The following is a 12,098-nucleotide window of genomic DNA, read 5'->3' on the forward strand; positions in this document are numbered from 1 at the left end:
GAAGCGAGCGAAGCAAGTGCCTGCGTCAGTTGGGTCAACCTCTACTGCAGTTGCCACTCCGGGAGCCAAATCTCGATACAGTCCACGGCTGTGAAGAGAATGAGGTCCTCGGACGAGCAACAACCTGCTGCTAAGAGACCCACGCAGTTGTTGGATGCACGAAGTACTGCTTCGTACACGTCGGTAGTGTTGATGGAGAATCAAGCCAAAAGCGGTGGTGAAAACCAAACGCACTGTTTCGAAGCAGGAAGCCCAGAACCCTACACCGACGCCAAAAGACCCTGCTGCTCCACAAGAGGTACTGGAAAATCTGCGAATATCAATCATGGATTGGGATTATGAGTGATGATAGACCTCGTATTTTGCATATTTTTTAATAACGAAGATATCGAAATTCTGCTTGGACACAAATTCGTTTCAAAGGATTTAGAATTGTATGAAGGGCTCATATTTTTTGCATATAATGCATATGCACGAGATATGCAAAAAATATGCAATATATGTATTAAAGATGAAATGTTGAAACCAATTGTAATTTCAACTCTAATTTATTTGTGAAATATTCTAACTTAAGTACTACATAAACTAATCAAACTTAAACACATAACAACAGTTCTCACAGTGCACATGGGGGTTGCGTTCATTTGTTTACATCAAATGAGCGCACCATCATCATTGGTCTATTCAATATTTGTACTAGTTCTTGATAGTTTGGAGGTTCACCTCTAGCAGTTGGTTGTTTCAGTGGAGCCATATCCTTTAGCCTTTGCTTTAACTTTAGGTATCTTGGAGATCCATCTCCTGTTGCTGGTTGTGGGATAATTGTTTCATGTTGTAATTGTAAATCCGCTACTTTTCCGCAAACAACTTTTTGTGGTGGCGCTGCATTGCCACCTATTATGTCGCCGTAAGCAGGAATCCTTCCCGGCATAACTTGCAGCGTAATATATGTCGGCTTACCGCGGGACGAAACCGATTGGTGATGTTGCTGCACCTCAATGGTTTCGGTGTTTGGATTTGTTGTTGTGTACTTGACCGATGGGATGGTGGTTGTTGATGATGATGATGTACCACCCCTGTTGTTGTAACATCCTATTGTTGTTGCTGCTGCTGAGACAAAATATTGTCATTTCCTTCGTTTCCTTTAAGGAACATTGTTGCCGCATTACTATCGACATTTGAGTTTTCAACAACCTCTACTTCCATTCATCCTCCAATGTGAGGATTTGCCCGCGGGATTTTGTACGCATCTTTGGTAGTATTATTTGAGATGTAAAATCTCGTCATGTCCATAGACAGTTGCACATCTTTCATCAATGTATCCAATTGCTCCTTAAGAGCCTGAATTTCCTGCATTATTCCTGAGGACATATTTTATTATGGTTGCCTTTGTAGCTATTTGTTTTGGAATTTTTGCCTTATTTAGTGATTTTTAATTTTATAATTACTTGCCAATTTTTGATTTTTTGCGCCTTTATGGTTTTTTTTTTTTTGGCGAGCCTTTGGCTTCTTTTATTTTTGATGAGCCTTTTTGGCTTCTTTTAATTGTTTTATAAAAATACATATTTTTTAATATTATTATTTTGATGATTTTTTCTTATTTTGATTTTGTTGAGCCTTTTTGGCTTCTTTTAATTTTTTTATACTATTTTTTCTTTTGAAAAATAGTATTGTTTCGGTATTGAAAAAAATATTATTGTTTGTGGATTGTGGAACGTGTACCGATGGATTATGAAAGAAAAAGACAATTACTGAGAGCCGAAAAAACAACGAAACAAAGTTGGTTTTGTACCTTGAAGACTTCGTTTTACATACAAACCAGAATGAAGCACAACAACAAAGGATACGACTGAATTTCTAATTTGATATGGATATGATAAATATTTTATTTCATAAGATGTAGTTCTGCTTCCTTCAATGTTGGAGATAGAATAGACTTATTCTAAAGGAAATAGATCTTTCAAATATGGCTTAGCAGAGTGAATGGTAAAAGAAGAATATTCAACGAATCTTGGTTACTTTGCTATAAAAAAATAAATTGGAGATTTTCATATGATGAATACCTCTAGTAGGGAAAAGATAGGGGTTTACATTTTGACGTAAACATTACCGCCCCCTCTTGCAGTATTTACTGCAAAAATAGCTGATTATGGTTAGATATGGTATACTTAACATATGATTTTTTTCTTTAATTTTGGTAAATAATACAATTCAGTGTAAGGGAATTCAGTTCTGTATAAACTACAGTATTTCTAGTGGTGGAATATACAGATAGGTTTTTTGATTAGTGTACAATCCATATAAAACCACTCCAAAAATCGTACTTTGTGCTGTCGGAAGCCCATTTCTGATGTACACCCCGTCTCGGATTATCATCGAGTAAACATCAACCCCCAGGATAATTTCGACCGACAATGATTCGTAAAAACTTTTGTCTTTGAGAATAAAGTTTGAGAAATGAGTTTTCATAGAATCCGGAAGTGATGGCGTAATGACATTGATACGGTGGTTAACCCTAAGAATCAGATCTACTTTGTTTACTGCATCAATAGTGGACCGTAATGTTAGAGTGCAGAGTGTTACGCCGTCTACACCCACGCACGCCAATCCCTATTTTTCTGCGCATTTTTTTGATATGCAACTCATACGTGACGCGGATTATTCGTCCCGAATAACCACAAGCATATCATTATCAACATTTCTCTCGGGGTTTTTCCATTTGGTGCGTTTTTGGAGCTCCTTCAAATATTCATTCTTCCATCGGGCACAGAAATGCTGGTGGACACATTTCAACTGTTGCCAAATTTTGGATTGATGTTGGAGTTTCACGAATCTCTGTGACATTGGAGATATTGGCCTGGAGTTTAAACCAGCTTTAATTTTTGACAGTAATGTCTGGAATTCTTCAAAGGTAAACTTATGACTACCAGCAGTGCTTTTGAAATGGTGTTTGAAGCTTTTCACCCCCGCCTCCCACAAGCCGCCCATATGTGGTGCACCTGGAGGTATAAAACTCCAGGATATATTCTGGTGGGAATAGCTATGGATAAGAGCATGGTGAAACATTTCGCTAGGATTCGTGATGCCCCTACAAAAGTGGTTCCATTGTCTGAGTGAAGGTGGAGTGGACAGCCACGTCGTGAAACAAACGTGAAACAAAACGGCCTTCATAACTCTTCAAGTCGAAAGGACCCGCAAAGTCAAGTCCAGTATGGGAAAATGGCCTGGAGTATTCGCATCTTTGTGGGGCAATGCTGCCATTAGTTGTCTCTGACATCGACGCTTGTAAAGGATACATGATTTGCACGTTCGAATAATTTTCTTAATCAGATTTTGGACCTTTGGAATCCAATATTGGGTACGCACAAGTTGAATCACCAGCTGATTGCCACCATGGAGAGTTATTCGATGGATGAAGTCGATGAGAAGCAAATCATATCGGCATTTGTAAGGAACGAGAGCTGGATGCTTCTCGTTATGAGAAAGATTTGGAGAAAATTCTAACCTACCACAAAGGCGCATTACCCCAGAAGAATCAATGAATGGATTCAAATTTAAAATCGGACTTGATGATGAAATAGATTTATTTGTGGATAAAGCTAGGTAATCAGCTGGATAAACAAACTTCTGAATTGTAATTTGTTTCTTGCAAATATCATCTCATTGGGAGTGACAGTGCGATCTTTCTTCTGGTAACTTAATCGAAATTTCGGGTGTGTAGCAAAATAAAAACGATAAACATATACAATCGCTCGCATAGCTTTAGAAAAAAATGAGAAATTATTTAATAAGTCGTCAAACGATGCAAAGTAAGAAAAATTAACTTTGACGGGTTTCATTTCTAATGTCACCCACTCACCACTCAGTATACTGAGTGGGTGAGGGCCAACATTCCATAGGTTCACATAGCCACGTTGGTCCTCTCCACTATAGACGATTGTCCTTCAAATCACGAGGGTAGACACACCCACTGACCAAATCCGCAGGATTATCCTTCGAGTCCACGTGACGCCATTGAGAATTACCCGTAACCTGAATTATCTTAGAGACTCTGTTAGCTACAAAAGTATTCCAGCAGCAAGGTTGTTTTGCGAGCCATGAGAGGACTATTACGGAATCAGTCCAGCAAAATATCGGAGAATTCTGGATGTCAAATTGTGTAAGAACATTGTCTATCAGGTCTGTCAACAGCAATGCGCCACATAATTCCAATTTTGCAATTGAAAGTGTTTTTATTGGGGTCTACTTTTGATTTGGCTGTGATTAGGAATGTGGAAATATCGTTTGGATAGACAACACGTATATAGACCACGGCTCCATACGCCTTTTCCGAGGCGTCAGAGAACCCATGGAATTGTATTTCTGCATTGGGAGCGAATTTTACCCATCTTGGAATTCTGATCTGATTTATCGTAGGATAATGCTCCTGAAACGTTTTCCATAAACACAGAGAGTCATTTGCCAGTATGCCAGGCGCAGTTTACCCCAAAGATTACGGTTTTGAGCTCAAAATCCTGTATTGGGTCTTCTGGACTTTTGCGATAAAGTATTCGTTGGAATTGGCAATGGCCCGGATTAACTCGGATTTGGCGGTACATTTTTTGAATGTCGCCATTAAAAACGTACTGATAGAATCGCCAGTTTAGGATCAGAAGCGTTAAGTCCTTCTGCAAGACTGGTCCAGCATAGAGCATATCATTTAGACTTAAACTGTTAGAGGTGGGAGATGAAGCATTAAACACCACACTCAGGCTTTATTACCGCATGATGTAGTAGGTAATAGCACGGTGTTGTATGGGAATAGTTGGAAGCTTGAGATGGAACCATATGCTTTAACGTCAAATACTCTTGAACATTATCATCATATTTCTTTTTAAATTTTGGATTGCGAAGAAGACGATTTTCATTACGGAGAAATTGTGCCATCTCACTATTTCTGGACTTTCCTATGTTTATAATCTCTGGAAAGTCTTCCTTGAACGGAAGGGATACAAAATATCTTCCTTCTTCATATCTAGTTGTGGACATTTTATATAATTCTTCATAGAATTGATCTGATTTGGATATAATTTTCCTCTGAGGAATATTCTCCACCTCCCAAAACCGTGAAATCACCTTGTCAAGAGAGATTTCACAAAAGTAAGAAACTAACGTGGATTGAGATCTGGGGATAGTTTCTGGAACTGGACCAATCAATATCCATCCAAATACCGTCTCCTGAGCCATAATTGATCCACATATCTGATTTTGGCAGCCAGAAAGCATAATGAAAGGAAGAACGTCTGCCCCCAAAAGTATATCAATTTTGCAACTCTCATAAAAACGCGGATCAGCGAATTCGAGTTGCGCAACAGCAGAGATAAATTCACCAATTTATCTGAAATGAATGTTCCCTCGGATCCAGAATCTATTAAGGCTCTTGCTATGTAAGCAACATCCAAGTGTATAATTTTAACAAGAGTGGTTCCCAACAAGGCACTTTTGGAATTTGTTGCAAAACAGCTTTGTACCATACCATCAGTAGGTGTTGTGGACTGTATGAGAGGGTATGTCTTTGGATTGAAGTGAACTGGCATAGAACTTGCATTTTGACAATAGTTAGCAGAGGTGTTCGAAGAAGCTGATGCTTTCGTTACATCACCATCTTTATGCAAGAGAGTGTTATGTCGTTTATGACATTTGAAACAAGATTTATTGCTTTTGCAACTCTTCAATATATGACCACTGGAGAAACAGTTCAAACACAAATTACTATTTTTACTATTTTCAAAACTAACATTCGTTTGAAAAGTATTTATTTTAGATTTAGACTTCGTTGGATAGGGCTTACGATCGTATAAATAGACGAATACTGGATTCCAACTTGCAACATCAATCTTATACAATTTAAGAGTGGAAATGCAGGAGCTAATATTCTGCTGATGAAAGTAAACTTTTTCGTACAATTTTAAGTTATTGTGCACAAACACGAAACATTTCGTATTGAATTGAGGGCAGAATGATAAGTGTTAAATTTTTCCGTCCGATTTTAAGTAAATGAAGCACAAAAGGGCCTATGTTTGTTCGATTTAAATAATATTTTGCTTGGTGTATTGTATTGAGTATAGAATGATGTGTGTTAAGATTTGTTTTGTTGAAATCAATTTGTTTTTTGTTGAAATCAATTCAGATTTAGATATATCTCCCATCCGATTTTATGTAAATGGTTTCGCCTTGGGGAAGAAGTGCTGAATGCGATCGGACGCTTCCACAGGTTGCGGATAGTCGGAAGTCCAATATTATTATTGGGTAACTGTGAATGTCAACCTCAAATCCTCACTAAAATCTTTCACCACGGCCTGTGGTGAAGTCTCGAGACTTCTTAGGCTGGCCTTCAAAGTGCTTCCCATTGTAAAGATGTATAAATCATCAGGGGGTTACTCTGTACTGCGATGCGTAAGGAAAATTGTATCGCATCGCGCATCGTTTTCGTATCTCCTTTCGCATCTACTTTACGCAAATGTGGCATCACCGCAATCTGTAATACGAAAATGCATGTCAAATTCGTTCGTTAAACGCAAATGAAGCGAAACATGTAAGTAAACCCTTAATTCAAATGGCCCTCCAGCAAGAGATGTCGCTGGTTGGAAAAAAGTAATGTTTTATATTTTGTATATAAAATGTGAAACTATGTGTGCATATTTACAGGTTGGTGTTGATAACCACCAAGCAATTTCAAAGCAGCGGCCACTTTTATTGAAGTTGGAATTGCTGTGGATCTATTTGGAACGACGAGGTCATTTTAATAGCGTTTACTAAATACATAAACGCATTTTTATTGAGACGAAAATTTTGTATAAATTTTTAAATATTAAATATTTGAAAAAGTTTAACATTTACTTCATACCTGTGTTCACTTAGGTAGAGTATATTTGATCGATCTCTTAAAATTCCTTTTTTTAATTCGTTCATCATTTTTGTTTTTTAAAAAAACACTCGTACCACATTGTTTACTTTGTGGTGCCAGTGTTGCCGTAGTACAGAGTACCAAATTGTACTCTTAACGCATTCAGCTTTCGCATCGCATTTGCTTTCGCAACGCAATACAGAGTAACCCCCCAGAGCCGGAAACCACTAACGGAGCCAATTCCAAAGAGACCTCTGACAAGAAGATTTACCGGAGAGCAGTTACAACTGCAACCGGTTTATCGGACGGGATAGAGACTCGATAACTGATAAGGAGTTCATACTGATCAGGAGGAACCTCGAATTAATTCGGAAGTTCTCCAGGAACTATCCGAGGGACTTCTTGATTGAAAGGACTCCTACACCACGGTAGTCCCTCCTAAAGAGTAGAAGACTGTGACCCGAACTCAACTAGGAAGTTGGTAGTTGGGAGGTCTGAACTCTCAGTACCCCCAAAGGTAAACTGAGCGCTGAGAAACCCCTAACACCATCATCCACGAAAACTGTGGGTAAGGATCTGTCGAAGTCAGCCCGAAGGAGAGCCCGTAAAAAAAAGCTTATAATCCACCCTCTTTCGAAGTGTCGAAACCGAAATCAAAAGTTATGACAATTGGGCAGCTTTCGTTGGATAAAACAAAGGAAGCGAGCGAAGCAAGTGCCTGCGTCAGTTGGGTCAACCTCTACTGCAGTTGCCACTCCGGGAGCCAAATCTCGATACAGTCCACGGCTGTGAAGAGAATGAGGTCCTCGGACGAGCAACAACCTGCTGCTAAGAGACCCACGCAGTTGTTGGATGCACGAAGTACTGCTTCGTACACGTCGGTAGTGTTGATGGAGAATCAAGCCAAAAGCGGTGGTGAAAACCAAACGCACTGTTTCGAAGCAGGAAGCCCAGAACCCTACACCGACGCCAAAAGACCCTGCTGCTCCACAAGAGGTACTGGAAAATCTGCGAATATCAATCATGGATTGGGATTATGAGTGATGATAGACCTCGTATTTTGCATATTTTTTAATAACGAAGATATCGAAATTCTGCTTGGACACAAATTCGTTTCAAAGGATTTAGAATTGTATGAAGGGCTCATATTTTTTGCATATAATGCATATGCACGAGATATGCAAAAAATATGCAATATATGTATTAAAGATGAAATGTTGAAACCAATTGTAATTTCAACTCTAATTTATTTGTGAAATATTCTGACTTAAGTACTACATAAACTAATCAAACTTAAACACATAACAACAGTTCTCACAGTGCACATGGGGGTTGCGTTCATTTGTTTACATCAAATGAGCGCACCATCATCATTGGTCTATTTAATATTTGTACTAGTTCTTGATAGTTTGGAGGTTCACCTCTAGCAGTTGGTTGTTTCAGTGGAGCCATATCCTTTAGCCTTTGCTTTAACTTTAGGTATCTTGGAGATCCATCTCCTGTTGCTGGTTGTGGGATAATTGTTTCATGTTGTAATTGTAAATCCGCTACTTTTCCGCAAACAACTTTTTGTGGTGGCGCTGCATTGCCACCTATTATGTCGCCGTAAGCAGGAATCCTTCCCGGCATAACTTGCAGCGTAATATATGTCGGCTTACCGCGGGACGAAACCGATTGGTGATGTTGCTGCACCTCAATGGTTTCGGTGTTTGGATTTGTTGTTGTGTACTTGACCGATGGGATGGTGGTTGTTGATGATGATGATGTACCACCCCTGTTGTTGTAACATCCTATTGTTGTTGCTGCTGCTGAGACAAAATATTGTCATTTCCTTCGTTTCCTTTAAGGAACATTGTTGCCGCATTACTATCGACATTTGAGTTTTCAACAACCTCTACTTCCATTCATCCTCCAATGTGAGGATTTGCCCGCGGGATTTTGTACGCATCTTTGGTAGTATTATTTGAGATGTAAAATCTCGTCATGTCCATAGACAGTTGCACATCTTTCATCAATGTATCCAATTGCTCCTTAAGAGCCTGAATTTCCTGCATTATTCCTGAGGACATATTTTATTATGGTTGCCTTTGTAGCTATTTGTTTTGGAATTTTTGCCTTATTTAGTGATTTTTAATTTTATAATTACTTGCCAATTTTTGATTTTTTGCGCCTTTATGGTTTTTTTTTTGGCGAGCCTTTGGCTTCTTTTATTTTTGATGAGCCTTTTTGGCTTCTTTTAATTGTTTTATAAAAATACATATTTTTTAATATTATTATTTTGATGATTTTTTCTTATTTTGATTTTGTTGAGCCTTTTTGGCTTCTTTTAATTTTTTTATAATATTTTTTCTTTTGAAAAATAGTATTGTTTCGGTATTGAAAAAAATATTATTGTTTGTGGATTGTGGAACGTGTACCGATGGATTATGAAAGAAAAAGACAATTACTGAGAGCCGAAAAAACAACGAAACAAAGTTGGTTTTGTACCTTGAAGACTTCGTTTTACATACAAACCAGAATGAAGCACAACAACAAAGGAGACGACTGAATTTCTAATTTGATATGGATATGATAAATATTTTATTTCATAAGATGTAGTTCAGCTTCCTTCAATGTTGGAGATAGAATAGACTTATTCTAAAGGAAATAGATCTTTCAAATATGGCTTAGCAGAGTGAATGGTAAAAGAAGAATATTCAACGAATGTATCTTGGTTACTTTGCTATAAAAAAATAAATTGGAGATTTTCATATGATGAATACCTCTAGTAGGGAAAAGATAGGGGTTTACATTTTGACGTAAACATTACCGCCCCTCTTGCAGTATTTACTGCAAAAATAGCTGATTATGGTTAGATATGGTATACTTAACATATGATTTTTTTCTTTAATTTTGGTAAATAATACAATTCAGTGTAAGGGAATTCAGTTCTGTATAAACTACAGTATTTCTAGTGGTGGAATATACAGATAGGTTTTTTAATTAGTGTACAATCCATATAAAACCACTCCAAAAATCGTACTTTGTGCTGTCGGAAGCCCATTTCTGATGTACACCCCGTCTCGGATTATCATCGAGTAAACATCAACCCCCAGGATAATTTCGACCGACAATGATTCGTAAAAACTTTTGTCTTTGAGAATAAAGTTTGAGAAATGAGTTTTCATAGAATCCGGAAGTGATGGCGTAATGACATTGATACGGTGGTTAACCCTAAGAATCAGATCTACTTTGTTTACTGCATCAATAGTGGACCGTAATGTTAGAGTGCAGAGTGTTACGCCGTCTACACCCACGCACGCCAATCCCTATTTTTCTGCGCATTTTTTTGATATGCAACTCATACGTGACGCGGATTATTCGTCCCGAATAACCACAAGCATATCATTATCAACATTTCTCTCGGGGTTTTTCCATTTGGTGCGTTTTTGGAGCTCCTTCAAATATTCATTCTTCCATCGGGCACAGAAATGCTGGTGGACACATTTCAACTGTTGCCAAATTTTGGATTGATGTTGGAGTTTCACGAATCTCTGTGACATTGGAGATATTGGCCTGGAGTTTAAACCAGCTTTAATTTTTGACAGTAATGTCTGGAATTCTTCAAAGGTAAACTTATGACTACCAGCAGTGCTTTTGAAATGGTGTTTGAAGCTTTTCACCCCCGCCTCCCACAAGCCGCCCATATGTGGTGCACCTGGAGGTATAAAACTCCAGGATATATTCTGGTGGGAATAGCTATGGATAAGAGCATGGTGAAACATTTCGCTAGGATTCGTGATGCCCCTACAAAAGTGGTTCCATTGTCTGAGTGAAGGTGGAGTGGACAGCCACGTCGTGAAACAAACGTGAAACAAAACGGCCTTCATAACTCTTCAAGTCGAAAGGACCTGCAAAGTCAAGTCCAGTATGGGAAAATGGCCTGGAGTATTCGCATCTTTGTGGGGCAATGCTGCCATTAGTTGTCTCTGACATCGACGCTTGTAAAGGATACATGATTTGCACGTTCGAATAATTTTCTTAATCAGATTTTGGACCTTTGGAATCCAATATTGGGTACGCACAAGTTGAATCACCAGCTGATTGCCACCATGGAGAGTTATTCGATGGATGAAGTCGATGAGAAGCAAATCATATCGGCATTTGTAAGGAACGAGAGTTGGATGCTTCTCGTTATGAGAAAGATTTGGAGAAAATTCTAACCTACCACAAAGGCGCATTACCCCAGAAGAATCAATGAATGGATTCAAATTTAAAATCGGACTTGATGATGAAATAGATTTATTTGTGGATAAAGCTAGGTAATCAGCTGGATAAACAAACTTCTGAATTGTAATTTGTTTCTTGCAAATATCATCTCATTGGGAGTGACAGTGCGATCTTTCTTCTGGTAACTTAATCGAAATTTCGGGTGTGTAGCAAAATAAAAACGATAAACATATACAATCGCTCGCATAGCTTTAGAAAAAAATGAGAAATTATTTAATAAGTCGTCAAACGATGCAAAGTAAGAAAAATTAACTTTGACGGGTTTCATTTCTAATGTATTTTCGAAATCAGTATACTGAGTGGGTGAGGGCCAACATTCCATAGGTTCACATAGCCACGTTGGTCCTCTCCACTATAGACGATTGTCCTTCAAATCACGAGGGTAGACACACCCACTGACCAAATCCGCAGGATTATCCTTCGAGTCCACGTGACGCCATTGAGAATTACCCGTAACCTGAATTATCTTAGAGACTCTGTTAGCTACAAAAGTATTCCAGCAGCAAGGTTGTTTTGCGAGCCATGAGAGGACTATTACGGAATCAGTCCAGCAAAATATCGGAGAATTCTGGATGTCAAATTGTGTAAGAACATTGTCTATCAGGTCTGTCAACAGCAATGCGCCACATAATTCCAATTTTGCAATTGAAAGTGTTTTTATTGGGGTCTACTTTAGATTTGGCTGTGATTAGGAATGTGGAAATATCGTTTGGATAGACAACACGTATATAGACCACGGCTCCATACGCCTTTTCCGAGGCGTCAGAGAACCCATGGAATTGTATTTCTGCATTGGGAGCGAATTTTACCCATCTTGGAATTCTGATCTGATTTATCGTAGGATAATGCTCCTGAAACGTTTTCCATAAACACAGAGAGTCATTTGCCAGTATGCCAGGCGCAGTTTACCCCAAAGATTACGGTTTTGAGCTCAAAATCCTGT

The sequence above is a fragment of the Musca vetustissima genome, unplaced genomic scaffold (genome assembly GCF_032173495.1).
Source record: "Musca vetustissima isolate MV318-11 ecotype Yass unplaced genomic scaffold, APGP_CSIRO_Mvet_v1 utg30864, whole genome shotgun sequence".
Lineage (NCBI taxonomy): Eukaryota > Metazoa > Arthropoda > Insecta > Diptera > Muscidae > Musca > Musca vetustissima.